Below are 13,868 nucleotides of genomic sequence, written 5' to 3' on the forward strand. Positions count from 1 at the left end.
TTACTCAATCTACTGATTCAAGTGCTAATCTCTTCTGGAAACACTCTCCCAGACACACCCAGAAATAATGTTTTACCAGCTCTTTGGGCATCCCTTAGCCCAGTTAAGTTGACATAAAGTTGACCACGTTGCATAGCTGCCTCTTTTCAGCTGAGTTCTCAGATGCCTTGACAAATCGAGTTCTCTGTAGGACATCTGAGGGGATCTCATACCTAGGACACAGGTACATACAACTTGCAGAGTGGGGAAAGCACTGTTAATTGTCACTCCCCCCAACCCCCCAAAGCTAAGGACTCACACTTCTTCAGAGAAACCTATTGTATTAGGGAGATCTGAGAAAAGAGAGGAATGGGCTTATTTTCCATGCAGGTACTTTGTCCTCTGTGTGGCAAGCCCAAACATACACCTGAATTCACTTAGAGATCGAGACTGCAGCAATAAGGGAGACAAACTCATTTTCCGGCCTTGTGGTGCCTTTGGGGGAGTAGGCTGAGCTGATTCGGCTTCCCTGTGTCCAGCTGAGCGGCAGGCGGGGTTCATTGTTAGTGTTCACGTTTCCTACTCTACTGCATAAAATCAAGGTTTGGCAAATATGTGAATTTACAAACGTTTAAACATGTGGAGTGTCTGTTAAATCAGCTTCTCCTTTTCTCCTATGTTAGGGACTCTCTAACAAGAATGTCTTAACCAGACACCGCCCTTTGGTTCCATGTAAATACTGCGTATTTGGGTTGAACGTATTCAGTTTTCCGGTACTCCTCTTTATTCCCCGTGTTTGTCACACGTCTCCACAAAGGGTCCCGGAAGATCAGAATCAGCCATTTTGTTTTTTAACATTTGCATTATTTAATATGGTGAATATTACACCAAAAATGACTTTATTTTTCTGTCAGCTTTCTGTAGGGAGCAATGAGTTTGTCTTTTGGCCACAAAAGTGGTAAAACACCAGGGCTGAGCCTTCAGACCTGAACTTGACGATGTGTGCATTTTTGCCCTTCACTACTCAGACTCATAACAGATGGCGGCTTTGGTTTTAGTTTATTGGGAGGAGGAAGGGGGATCTGGAAAAGGGAATGAAAATGCCTAGTTCATTCTGGATGAGAATCATTCAGGCCAAGAGTCCTGCCCAGGTGAGTAAGAGACGGTAGGGCTTAACTTCTGTGGAGGCCCCCTTAGTGGGAAAATACATTGCCTTTTTCATAGCTTAAATACTTTGATATGGCTATTAGCATGACCAAAGAAAACTGGGTTTTCTTTTAAAAACTGTTGCTTGGTACAGGGCTTTTTTGAAGGTAATGCTTATTTTTGAAGCTATGGGGGCATATGCATATTGCGTTTTAAGTTGGCAGGTGAGGTCAAATGTGGTGTGAGAAGGTCAAGTAGTTACTTTATTATAAATGGCCTTTATTCATTTGGGCAAATTTTATTATTTGAGTTTTATTGAGATATAGTTGACATATAACGCTTTATAAGTAAGATGTACAGCATAATAACTTGACTTACATATATTGCAAAATGATTACCACAATAATCAGTTTAGTTAACATCCATCATCTCATATAGTTACCAGAAAAAAATGTTTTCTTCCTTGTGATGAGCACTTTCAGGATTTACTCTCTTAGCAACTTTCAAATATATTATGCAGCAGTGTTAACTATAGTTACCATGCTATAAATTACAAGCCTGGTACTTATCTTATAACTGGAAGTTTATACCCTTTGACCACCTTCATCCAATTCTTCCACCCCCAACCTCCTGCCTCTGGTAACTGCAAATCTGATCTCTTTTTCTATGAGTTGTTTTTAAAAAAATTTTTTTTGAATTCCACATGTAAGTGAGATCATACAGCATTTGTCTTTCTCTGTCTGACATTTCATTTAGTACAGTGCCCTTGAGGTCCATCCATGTTGTGAAAAATCCCAGAATTTCCTTCTTGTTTATGGCTGAGTAATATTCCTGTGTGTGTGTGTGTGCGCGCGCGCATGTGTGTGTGCGTGTGTGTGTGCGCGTGTGTGCGTGTGTGTGTATGTATACGGATGTCTTGGCTATTGTCAATAATGCTGCAGTGAATGTGGGAGTACAGATACCTCTTTGAGATAGTGTTGTCGTTTCCTTTGGATAAACACTCAGAAGTAGAATAGCTGGATCACATAGTAGTTCTATTTTTAAATTTTTGAGGAATCTCCATATTGTTTTCCATAGTGGCTGCACCAATTTACAGTCCCACCAACAGTGCACAAGGATTCCCTTTCCTCCACATCCTCACCGGCGTTTGTTATCTCCTGTCATTTTGATGATGGCCATTCTAACAGGTGTGAGGTGATATGTCATTGTGGTTGTGATTTGCATTTCCCTGATGATTAGTAATGTTGAGCACCTCTTCATGTACCCGTTGGTCATTTGAACATCTTCTTTGGAAAAATGTCTATTTAGATCCTTTGAATCTAGGCAAATTTCAGTGGAACATTCTCCCCTCCCTCTGAAGGTGAACAACTGAAGCAAGCCCCAGTGGATGAGACACTACTGCCTGGACAGTCTGTATTTGAGTGTGTATTTAGGGAATCTCAGGGTAATTTATATAGCTGCCTAATTTAGGGGGAATGGGTGAGGTGTGAAGCAAGCAACCCCTCCCAACAGGCTGTGCCTGTGAGGCTCAATTTTGCCACAAGAGGGAGCCACGTGTGCACTTAGGAAGCGTCTTGCTCCAGGGCAGGACTTCTTTTTCTTCAGTTGTTTCGTTTATCCAAATTCTGAAGCCAAAATTAACGTAAAAATGCTGGACTTAGTTCAGTGTGGTTTGTTAAGTTCAGCGAGTGTGGTATATCAAACCTCACAAGATTTTAACTCTTTGGCTCAATACCCACAGATGGTGCTTTACAGCAAGAAGATAAATGTTAGAAAAATTAATTTGGTATTTTTGTTTCTATTTTTCATTTTGGGGAGTGACTTTCAGTATGAAGCCACATTTTCACACTGCATCAACAAGAATGGTAGTTTTATTCTGTGTAGGCTTGTCAGAGTGCTCACTTCTGCCCACAGTGGGCTTGTCCTGAGCCTGTTCCGTGTTTGAGAGACTCTTGGAGACCCTTAAAGGGAAATCTGTCCCATCAACGAGTCAGTTTTTCACTCCAGAAATCACAACTTTAGATTTCTTTGGTGGCTCATAGTGAAATGTTCTTAAAACGTCGGAATCCGTAAAATATTGGGAACTGCTGTTGTTCTGTGATGTCGATGAACCATTGCTTCTTCCAATGCATTTTCACAAAAGATCTATTGGAAGTTTTTTAAATGATAAATTGTGATAATAGAATATATATAAATAGCTTACAAACTATTTAGTTTCTTGGAAATGTTCTGAGTACCACTCAGGACTTATTAAAATAAAGAGGTTTGTTTGAATAAACTCCAGGCTTCCTCTTTGTTAGATATTTCCGTTTTAATCTCTTGGGGAAAAATTGCTGGGGTGTTGCTCCCTCTCTCCTGCTTGATTCAAACATGTAATCTTCAAAGCTCCTCAGATATATTTGGCAAGATCACAAAACCTGGCACGAGTTTCTTATGTAAAACTCCTATCTTCATGTTATAAAGCTTACATCTTTATGCACTTGGTTCTCCCCTATATTTACTGTTCTCTTAAGATGGTTTAGAATGAGGATGTTTTATTAAAAGAGAAACTAACAACAATGTCCTAGCTCCTAAGAACATTTCACCTGCCATCAGGCAATTGACCATTTTGATAGTTCATAGCAGCCATTCATTGAGCTCCCACTCCTGCAGTGTGAAGAGACAGTGACTCTGCCTGGTGGAACACTCAAATCTTCCCAACAATCCTGAAAAACAGTGCTTTCTTACTTTAGGGCTGAGGACGCGGAGGCGAGGCTGCGTAGCTAGTAACTGGCAGAGCCGCAATTGAAAGTTTGTTGACCACAGTTTGTTCTTCGTGCTGTGTTGTGTTTTCCCTCGTCTCTTCCTTTCAAGATAGTCGTTCAACATCCAGCAAATACTTATTGGGCATCTACCGTGTACCAGGCATCCTAGTAGGTGTGGAGACAGTGCAGTAAATAACACCAGGCCGCCTGCTGTCACAGAGCCCAGTGGTTCAGATTGGTTCCTCGTTAAGTAGTGAAGTGAAAGGATTGAGGTACAGGGAGCCTGAATGGGGAAATGGAAAGATCTTCGCTGTTATGAAAGTACCGATAGTTGATATTTGACTTCCCGATTGGGAAAATGAGAAATGTTACATCAAACAATCAAAGTTTTGTCTAGAGAGGATGACATTGTTAACTTTTTGGTGTTGATGAGGTCTTCAAGGATGAAAGTCATACTATCTCCTTCATACTTGAATCTTCACTAACCTCAGGCTGTGTTGGTCACGTCAGCCTTAGACGTTTCCACCAATGGTCCAAGATTTAAACAAAAAGATGATCTTTAATGAATCTAAAATTATAGATTCAGTGTAAAAGTATACCTGACTATCTAAATACAGTAGCTACTAGCCACATCTGACTATTTACTTTTTTTTGTGTGTGTGTGAGTAAGACTGGCCCTGAGCTAACATCTCTTGCCAATCCTCCTCTATTTTGCTGAGGAAGACTGGCCCTGAGCTAACATCTGTGCCCATATTCCTCCATTTTGTACATGGGACGCTGCCACAGCATGGCTTGATGAGTGGTGCATCGGTCTGCACCCAGGATTTGAACCTGCACACCCTGGGCCAGGGAAGCGGAGCACGTGCACTTAACCGTTACGCCACTGGGCCTGCCCAGACTACTTACATTTTAATTAAAATAAATAAAATTTAAAATTCAGTTCCTCACTCACACTGGGCGTCTTTGAAGTGCTCAGTAGCCACATACAGCCAGTGGCCATGGCATTGGACATTGCAGATAAACATTTCCATCAACTCAGAAAGTTCTATTGGACAGGCTATTGTAGATATATCTTGTGACAATTTTGCCTCTTCAGGATATGAAGATCTTTAATACATTAGTGTGTGTGATTTTTTACTTTTAATCTCCCATCAATATAAGACAAAAACACCATTCTCTTAAAGTGGGGAAAAGAGAGATCATGAGTTTACACATGATTTTCTGTAAGCTTTTGCTGTACAAAAAGGGATTGTCTTAGTCTCTCACTTTTTATCTTATTCACGAGTGTATTAGTCAAAGTTTTTCAGAGAAACAGAACCAACAGATGTGCATAGATATAAGAGGAGATTCGTTATGGGAATCAGCTCATGCAATTATGGAGGCTGAGATATGCCACAATATGCGGTCTGCAAGCTAGAGATCCAGGGAAGCCCGTGGTGTAACACTCTGAGACCAGATGCTGGGGAAGATGGATGTCCCAGCTCAAGAGGAAAGAGAGAGAATTCACTCTTCCTCGGCCTTTTTGTTCTGTTCAGGCCCTCAATGGATTGGATGATGCCCGCTCGCATTGGTGTGGGCAGATCTTTACTCAAACGATTGATTCAAATGCTAATCTCTTCTGGAAACACCCTCATGGACACACCCAGAAATAATGTTTTACCAGCTAACTGGGCATCCCTTAGCCCAGTTAAGTTGACACACAAAATAAACCATAACAAAGAGGCATTTCATAGTTCTCCTTGAATGAAAGATGTGAAAGTTTAGCATAGTGCCAGGTACACGGAAAGCCTTCTATGACAGAGAGTGGCATCCTCTCTGTCTTTATTTTATATGATATTGTATATTTTAAAATATATTTTAAAACATAGAACCTTTGGCCTCCTTTAGATAAATTCTAATCATTTTATTGTCCAATAGTAATTGGTTTTAAAGTCTCTTTCATGGGGCCGGCCCCGTGGCTTAGCGGTTAAGCGCGCGCACTCCGCTGCTAGCCGCCCGGGTTCGGATCCTGGGCACGCACTGATGCACCGCTTCTCTGGCCATGCTGAGGCCGAATCCCACATACAGCAACTAGAGGGATGTGCAACTATGACATACAACTATCTACTGGGGCTTTGGGGGGAAAAAAAATTATAAAGTCTCTTTCAATCTTGCACCTTTTGAAAAATTTCATCTTGTATTAGGCTGTCACCCAAGCCTGATTTTAGGAGAGGAGCATGTGCTACAATTTAGTGCACTCCAAAGGAAATACATACTCAGGTTTAGAGCTTGACCTTGGCTCTAGAAACGAGACAGTTCATCGGACTGGAGATGATTCATGAGAACATCCTGTACCACCCCCCTCTAGAGCCACTTGGGGCCTCGAAATGTGAGAGAGGACACCCTGCGGAATCGTGGCAGGGCCTGGAAGCATTTGTCCCCCTAGAACTGTGGGCTCACCAAGGGGCCTTTGAGCTCCCTCCAGCTTGAGGCTGGACTTGGCCTCCCCCTCGTCACCTCCAAAAATAGAATTTGGAACTTATTCCCCATGTGACATAATGCATCTCACAGTCACAGGCAGGAAGTGAATGCTTTCCTGCCAGGCCTGCAATGTCCCTGGGAGATGGGCTGGAAAGGACATTCCTTCGATGTCCTATTTCACAATAGAACATCAGTGCACTTATTTTAAGACTACTATCTTCAGTCTGAAAACACAGCATGCTCTTCAAAACTATGCAGTGAAAGAAGTTAGATTGGCTAGATTTCAAGTATCCCGGTGTTTATGCTTCCTAAGCAATATATGGTCAAATATTAGTAAGGATGCCCTCCATCCACTTGAACTCTGTCCTGGGCTCCGTGGGGCTCATAAAAGTGGTGAGATCGTCTCATTAGGGAAATACACTCATATCCTTCAAACGATTAGAGCAGACAACAGAATTTGGCTCATCAGCCCCACGTGTGATTGAGAATCATACAGACCTAAGCAGGCAGGCCATAGCTCGAAATGTTTGGCGATAGTAATTTTGGTTTTCCAGGATTTTCAGGAAGACTCAAACATCTTCACTTCATTGTGACTGCATGCCAGGCTCTAAGGATAAACAGGTGAGCAAGACAGAGTTGATCTCGTGCATCTATGGGTTGGGAAGGAAAGTGACACCCAAATCAGTCGCTAACGTGAGACTGTCTATAAGTGCTGAGGTATGTCCCGGGGGCTGGGGAGACATCGCAGAAGGTGTTGGAAGTGGCTCTCCGACACTCGTTTACTACGCTTCCGGCTCCTTGGATGGAGGCTTCTGTCACAGGAGCCCCATCTCAGCCCCAGCTAACTGGTTCACAAAGGTTTGCTGAGGACCCATAGTGTGCCAGCCAGGCCCACACCAGGAGCTGCAGTTTGCAAGATCCATGTTTGAGAGGCTGTTCCTGGACTGCAAGAGCACGATTTCACCTACCCACCCTGGGCAGAAACCTGAGGGCCCCTTAACCCCTTGTCCTTCCAACCCATAGCATCCAAGGCCCCCAGTCTCAGAGGAATCCTGTAAGAGCGGAGACTAAAAGTCGGGTCCAGCCACGTGCTCTGACCAGTACCCGCTCTCCTCTCCCAGTGGCTCTTGCAGCCCTCACTGATTTGCTCAAGACCAAGTCCTCCCACCACAGCCCTCAGCACTAGCGGCGGGCTCTTCCCTCCTTCTCGGTTCTTTGCCGAAGAAAGACCCTTATCACCATGACCCAATTGTTTATAACAAAGAAAATGTGAAAACAAACTGAGAACAAGAAATAAGAGTCAGATTTTGCTTAGCTGCTTGAAGTAATTTGTTGTAAGTTCTAATGTAAGCAAAACCCCAGTTACTTAAGATAATAAATGAGGAAAAACCAATTAATTGGATTTGCTATTAAGTGGGTGTATTGCTACCAAATTGGACAGCAAATTACTGGGAACGATTAGAATGAAGATGATGGCTTCTTACACGGGGACGGGGACGGGGACTGTTCAGCGCTCCTGCTTCCCCTGCCTGGGGAGCTGCAGCCCTGACGCCCCCACCCCCACCCCGAAGGCTTCCCAGTCCCTGAGCCTGTCTGGCTCTGGGGGCACCCAGACCTCCCGTGGTCACAAGCCTGCCCCTGTTTCCCTACTTCCTTCCTTCCAGGTCTCTTGGGATCCAGTCTGCTGTCCCTTTCCCACCCACGCTGCTGGCACTGACTCTGATGTCTTGAGATTCCTCATCTTCAGATCGGGCACAGTCTCATCATTTCCTCGTAATCCTCCCAAATATGAGTGCTCATCATATGAGATTTCACTGTCGTTACTCTGAAGAGAAAGAAGAACGTGAGACAGCAAGAAAGAGGAACGGGGGGATGGAGAGTGAGTGTTTAAGGCGGACGGACATTCAGTGTGAGATGATGAACAATTCTGGAGATGGATGGTGGTGACGGTTGCACAACGATGTGAATGTACTTAATACCCCCAAAGTGTACACTTAAAAAGGTAAATTTTATGTGTATTTTACCACAATAAAAACTTTAAAGGGCCGGCCCGTGGCCTAGCGGTTAAGTGCGTGCGCTCCGTTGCTGGCGGCCCGGGGTTCAGATCCCAGGCGCGCACCGACGCACCACTTCTCCGGCCATGCTGAGGCAGCGTCCCACATACAGCAACTGGAAGGATGTGCAACTATGACATGCAACTATCTACTGGGGCTTTGGGGGGAAAAAAATAAAATCTTTAAAAAAAAAAAAAAACTTTAAAAAAATTTTAAAAGGATAAATCACAAAGGTTCTGGGGTCTTGTGAGATCCAGCTAGATGAAGTGCCTGGTGGGCCAGCCTTTCTTTCTGATTTGGTTGTGGGAAGACCTTTGAGCCCTCTCTGTGTCTCTGTCACTCTCTTATTTCTGAGAGTGGAATGCCTCCAAACACTTCTCACCCTCTGTTTTCCCAGCTAGAGACTTTAACACGAAGAGAATTGTGTCTCCCCCAAATTCATATGTTGAAGCCATAACCCCCAATGTGATATTTGGAGGTGGGCCCTCTGGGAGGTAATGAGGTTTAGATGAGGTCATGAGGGTGGGGTCCTCACGATAGGATTAGTATCTTTATAAGAAGAGGAAGACACTGGAGCACACTCTCTCTCTTTCTGCCATGTGAGGACACAGCAAGAAGGTGGGCTTCTGCAAGCCAGGAAGAGGGCCCTCACCAAGAATCGAATCTGCCGGCAACTTGATCATGCACTTCCCACCTCCAGAACTGTGAGAAATAAATGTCTGTTGTTTAAGCCACACAGTCTATGGTATTTTGTTAGAGCAGCCCTGGATGATGAAGACACCCTCGGACACAATGAGCATTTCACCTGTAGGGTTGTCTGCAGACCGGGGCCCTCGTTTTTGAGCCTTCTGCTTCTCAGAGGCAAGAGTGCCTGAAGGACTGTTTCGTACTTCCTAGAGAGTGTGCCACAGAAGGGCCAAGACTATCGCCTCTTACCTTGTTGCTGCAGGGGCCCATGGGGAGGATCATGGAGAAAACACAGTCACACACACAGACGTGGCCTTGAGTTTCGGCTGATCACTCACCAGCAGATGCTGACATTGTTTTCTCGTCTGCAAAATCCAGACTAGACCACCTCCCTCCCAGACTTATTGGGAAGAGTAAGTAGAGATTTGAGTGACATCCACATATGGATACCAGGCCCATTTAGTTTCTTTCCTTTCTCTAAGCTTGAGGGCCGAGACAACATTTTTAAGCTTATGTGAGTGAAAAGCCACTCAGGGAGAGGAAACATTGACTAGTGAACTTGTTGGCTCCTTCGGTAAGAATGGGGAATAACAAACTAGTCAAATATATAATCAGCTTACGTGAAAAGATGCTCAACATCATTAGCCATCAGGGAATTGCAAGCCACACCCACTAGGATGGCTATAATAAAAAAGTCATAATAATAAGCGTTGGTGAGGATATAGGGAAAAGGAAACCCTCATATACTGCTGGTGGGAATGTAAAATGGTAAGATGCAGTGGAAAACAGTTTGGCAGTTCCTCAAGCAGTTAAAAACAGAGAGTTACCATATGGTCCAGCAGTTGCACTCCTAGATATATAAACCCAAGTGAATTGAAAACATATGTCTACACAAAAACTTGCAAATGACTGTTTGTAGCATCATTATTTATAACAGCCAAAAGTGGAAACAACTCCAATGTCCATCAACTGAGGAATGGATAAGCAAAACGTGGTGTATCTATATAATACAATATTATTTCTATTATATATTTCTATGAAAAAAAGGAATAAAGTACTGGTACCTGGTACAACCTGGATGAACCTCAAAAACGTTATGCTCAGTGAAAGAAGCCAGACACAAAAGGTCACGTATTGTATGATTCCACTCATATGAAGTGTCCAGAATAAGCAAATCTATAGAGACAGAAAGTAGACTAATGGTTACTGTGGGCTGGGGAGATGAGAGGCCTAAGGGGATGATGGCTAAGGGGCATGGGATCTCTTTTGGGGTGATGAAATGTTCTAAAATTGATTGTGCTGATGTTTGTACAACTCTGTGAATATACCAAAAACCAGTGAATTGTACACTTTAAATGGGTAAATTGTATGGTATGTAAATTATATCTCAATAAAGCTGTTTAAGTATAACCAACAATTCCATGCTAGAGCCAGTTGAAGGGAGAAATAAAGAGAATAAATGAGACAGAAGTTAGAGAAGGCTGAGTTACAGCCAGATAAGCCATACTCAGTGGTTCTTAATAAGAAGTTGGGGGGGTGGGTAGCTGTACTGACCCCCAGGGGGCATTTGGAAATGTGGGTGTTATTTGGTTGACTTAATGACTGGCAAGTGCCATTGGCCTTTAGGAGGTGAGAGCCGGTGAAGCTACAGTCCTGCAACACCTAGATCAGTCCTGCACACTAAGAATTGTCCCACCTAACAGTACCCCATTTTCTAACCCCTCCCCCAACTGAAAACCTCTGCACAGGGGACATTCTTGACATTAACTTTCGTGTATTTCAGTGCTCTGGTATACAAGGCTTTAAAAAGCTGTTGCACTTTTGCAACCATAGGAATAAATTTCTGCATCAGCTTTTTCTTACAGCTTTATTGAGGTGTAATTGATATATAAAATTATAAGATATTTAAAGTGTACATTGTGATTATTTGATATATGTATATATTGTGAAAGGATTCCTCCCATCTAGTTAATTAACACATTCATTACCATATATATGTATGGTGAGAACATTTAAGGCGGTATTTTTTATTTTTTTTTTTGGTGAGAACATTTAAGTTCTACTCTCTTAACAAATCTCGATTATACAATACAGTGTTATCGACTATAGTCACCACATTTACATTACATCTTCAGACCTTATTCATCTTATAGTTGACAGTTTATAGTTTGTACCCTTTTACCAACCCTCTCCATATTTCCCCCAACCCCCAACCCCTGGCAACCACTTTTCTACTTTCTGTTTCTATGAGTTTGACTTTTTTTTTTTAGAGTCCACATATAAGTGATGACATGCAATATTTGTCTTTCTCTGTCTGGCTTATTTCACTTGGCACAATGCCCTCAAGTTCCATCCATGTCTCAAGGGACAAGATTTCGTCCTTTCTCACAGCTGAGTAATATTCCATTGTATGTATGTACCACATCTTCTGTATCCATTGATCCGTTGGTGGACACTTAGGTTGTTTCTGTATGTTGGCTATTGTGAATAACGCTGCAGTGAACACGGGAGGGCAGATACCTCTTCAATATCCTGTTTTCATTTCCTTTGGATAAATAACCAGAAGTGGGACTGCTGGATCCTATGGTAGTTCTATTGTTAACTTTTTGAGGACCCTCCATACTGTTTTCCATAGTGGCTGCAGGAATTTACATTCCCACCAATACTGCACAATGGTTCCCTTTTCTCCACATCCTTGCCAACACTTGTCATCTCTTGTCTTTTTTTTTTTTTTTAAAGATTTTATTTATTCATTTTTTCCCCCCAAAACCCCAGTAGATAGTTGTATGTCATAGGTTCACATCCTTCTAGTTGCTGCACGTGGGACTCGGCCTCGCATTGGACGGAGAAGTGGTGCCTCGGGGCGCGCCCGGGACCCGAACCCGGGCCGCCAGCATCAGAGCGCGCGCACTTAACCGCTAAGCCACGGAGCCGGCCAAAAAAAGCCTAGTATTTTTTTTTTTTTTTTTTTTTTGTGAGGAGGACTAACCCTGAGCTAACATCTGATGCCAATCCTCCCCTTTTTTCTTGAGGAAGATGGGTCCTGAGCTAACAACCGTGGCCATCTTCCTCCGTCTCTTGTCTTTTTGATGAAAGCCACTCTAACAGGTGTGAAGTGATATCTCAGTGTGGTTTTGATTTGCATTTCCCTAATGATTAGCGATGCTGAGCACCTTTTCACATACCTGTTGGCCATCTGTATGTCTTCTTTGGAAAAATGTCTATTCAGTTCTTCTGCCCAGTTTTAAATTGGATTGTTGTGTTTTTTCTATTGAGTTGTGTAAGTTCTTTATATCTTTTGAATATTAACCCCTTATCAGATGGATGGTTTACAAATACAGTCATGCTTCACTTAAAACGGGGATACGTTCTGAGAAACCTGTTAGGCGATTTTGTCCTTGTGCAAACATCATAGAGTGTACTTACGCGCACCTAGATGGCATCGCCTACCACACCTAGGCTGACCGGTACTAATCTTGTGAGACCGCCGTCATCTATGCGGTCCATTGCTGACCGAAACACCAGGATGCAGCACATGCGTGGATTTTTTCCCATTCTGTAGGTTGTCTTTTCATTTTGTTGATGGTTTCCTTTGCTGTGCAGAAGCTTTTTAGTTGGATGTGGTCCCACTTGTCTATTTTTGCTTTTGTTGCCTTTGCTTTTGGTTTCCTGCATCAGCTTTTGATCCTTGTACCAGATCAAACTAAGCCAAGAGCTGGTCTGTCCTCCAGCCCAGAGGTCCTCACTTCTTAAGGATCTTTGGCTCTGGTTTCTTCCATGGAGCCTCATCCAGGTTTTGTTATTTGTTTAGAGATAATTTTTAGCCAGCTGGACCAGTTTTGAGGTAAATCTTTTGGATACTTACGCAGCATTATTTTTTTTAACTGATCGTGACTATTTTCAACTGAGTATAAATTATAAGGCAGAAACATTTCCTTTTTAAGGCGCCGTTTCTCTGGCAGTTATAAAGACTAATCCAAAAGATTAGCAAAAATAGCCGCTTGTTAAATAGCTTGAATCTGGGAAATGCAGGCACTACCTCTGTTCAGTGAACCTCTTGGGGTGAGAGAAGGAAAAAGGAGAACAGAGGACTGCTATGGACATCTGTAAAGAGTGAATTCCTTACTAGGACCAAATTTATTATTTTTTTCTTAACCAGAAAGCTTACCTTCATCAGTGATAAACAGCATATACCTGACCCAAAAATGCATCCCCCAAAATTTAAGTTTAAGACATAGTCTCCCAAGCTCTTTTGGGTCAACCTTGTACATTGGCTGGTTTAGCTCAGTGGGTTTGATTCATTTTTGCGTCTCTGGGAATCATCCAGTCCAAGGACTTCCCCACAGGTTTAGGGACGCAGGTCTCAGCTTCCCTCAACCCCACCTGCCCCAGGCCCAGGGTCAGGCTTTGTCTTCAAAGGTTGCAGATAAACAGAGTATTTCCCTTTGGAAAGTGCTTGAAGTTGCTTTTTAACTTAAAACACAAACACACCCTTGAAAAAGAATTATGCTAAGTGAAATAAGCCAAACACAAAAGGACAACTATTGTATGATTCCATTTATATGTGGTACCTGGAGTAGTCAAAATCATAGATACAGAAAGTAGTAGGGTAGGTGCCAGGGGGAATGGGGGTTATTGTTTAATGGAGACAGGATTTCAGTTTGGTAAGATGAAAAAGTCCTGGAGATGGATGGTGGTGATGGTTGCATGCAACTGTGCAATTATACTTAAAGCCCCTGCACTGTTCACTTAAAAATGGTTAAAATGGTAAATTTTATGTTTCGTATATTTTGCCACA

Source organism: Ceratotherium simum, chromosome 26 (assembly GCF_057802395.1).
Source record: "Ceratotherium simum simum isolate JZ-2026a chromosome 26, ASM5780239v1, whole genome shotgun sequence".
Lineage (NCBI taxonomy): Eukaryota > Metazoa > Chordata > Mammalia > Perissodactyla > Rhinocerotidae > Ceratotherium > Ceratotherium simum.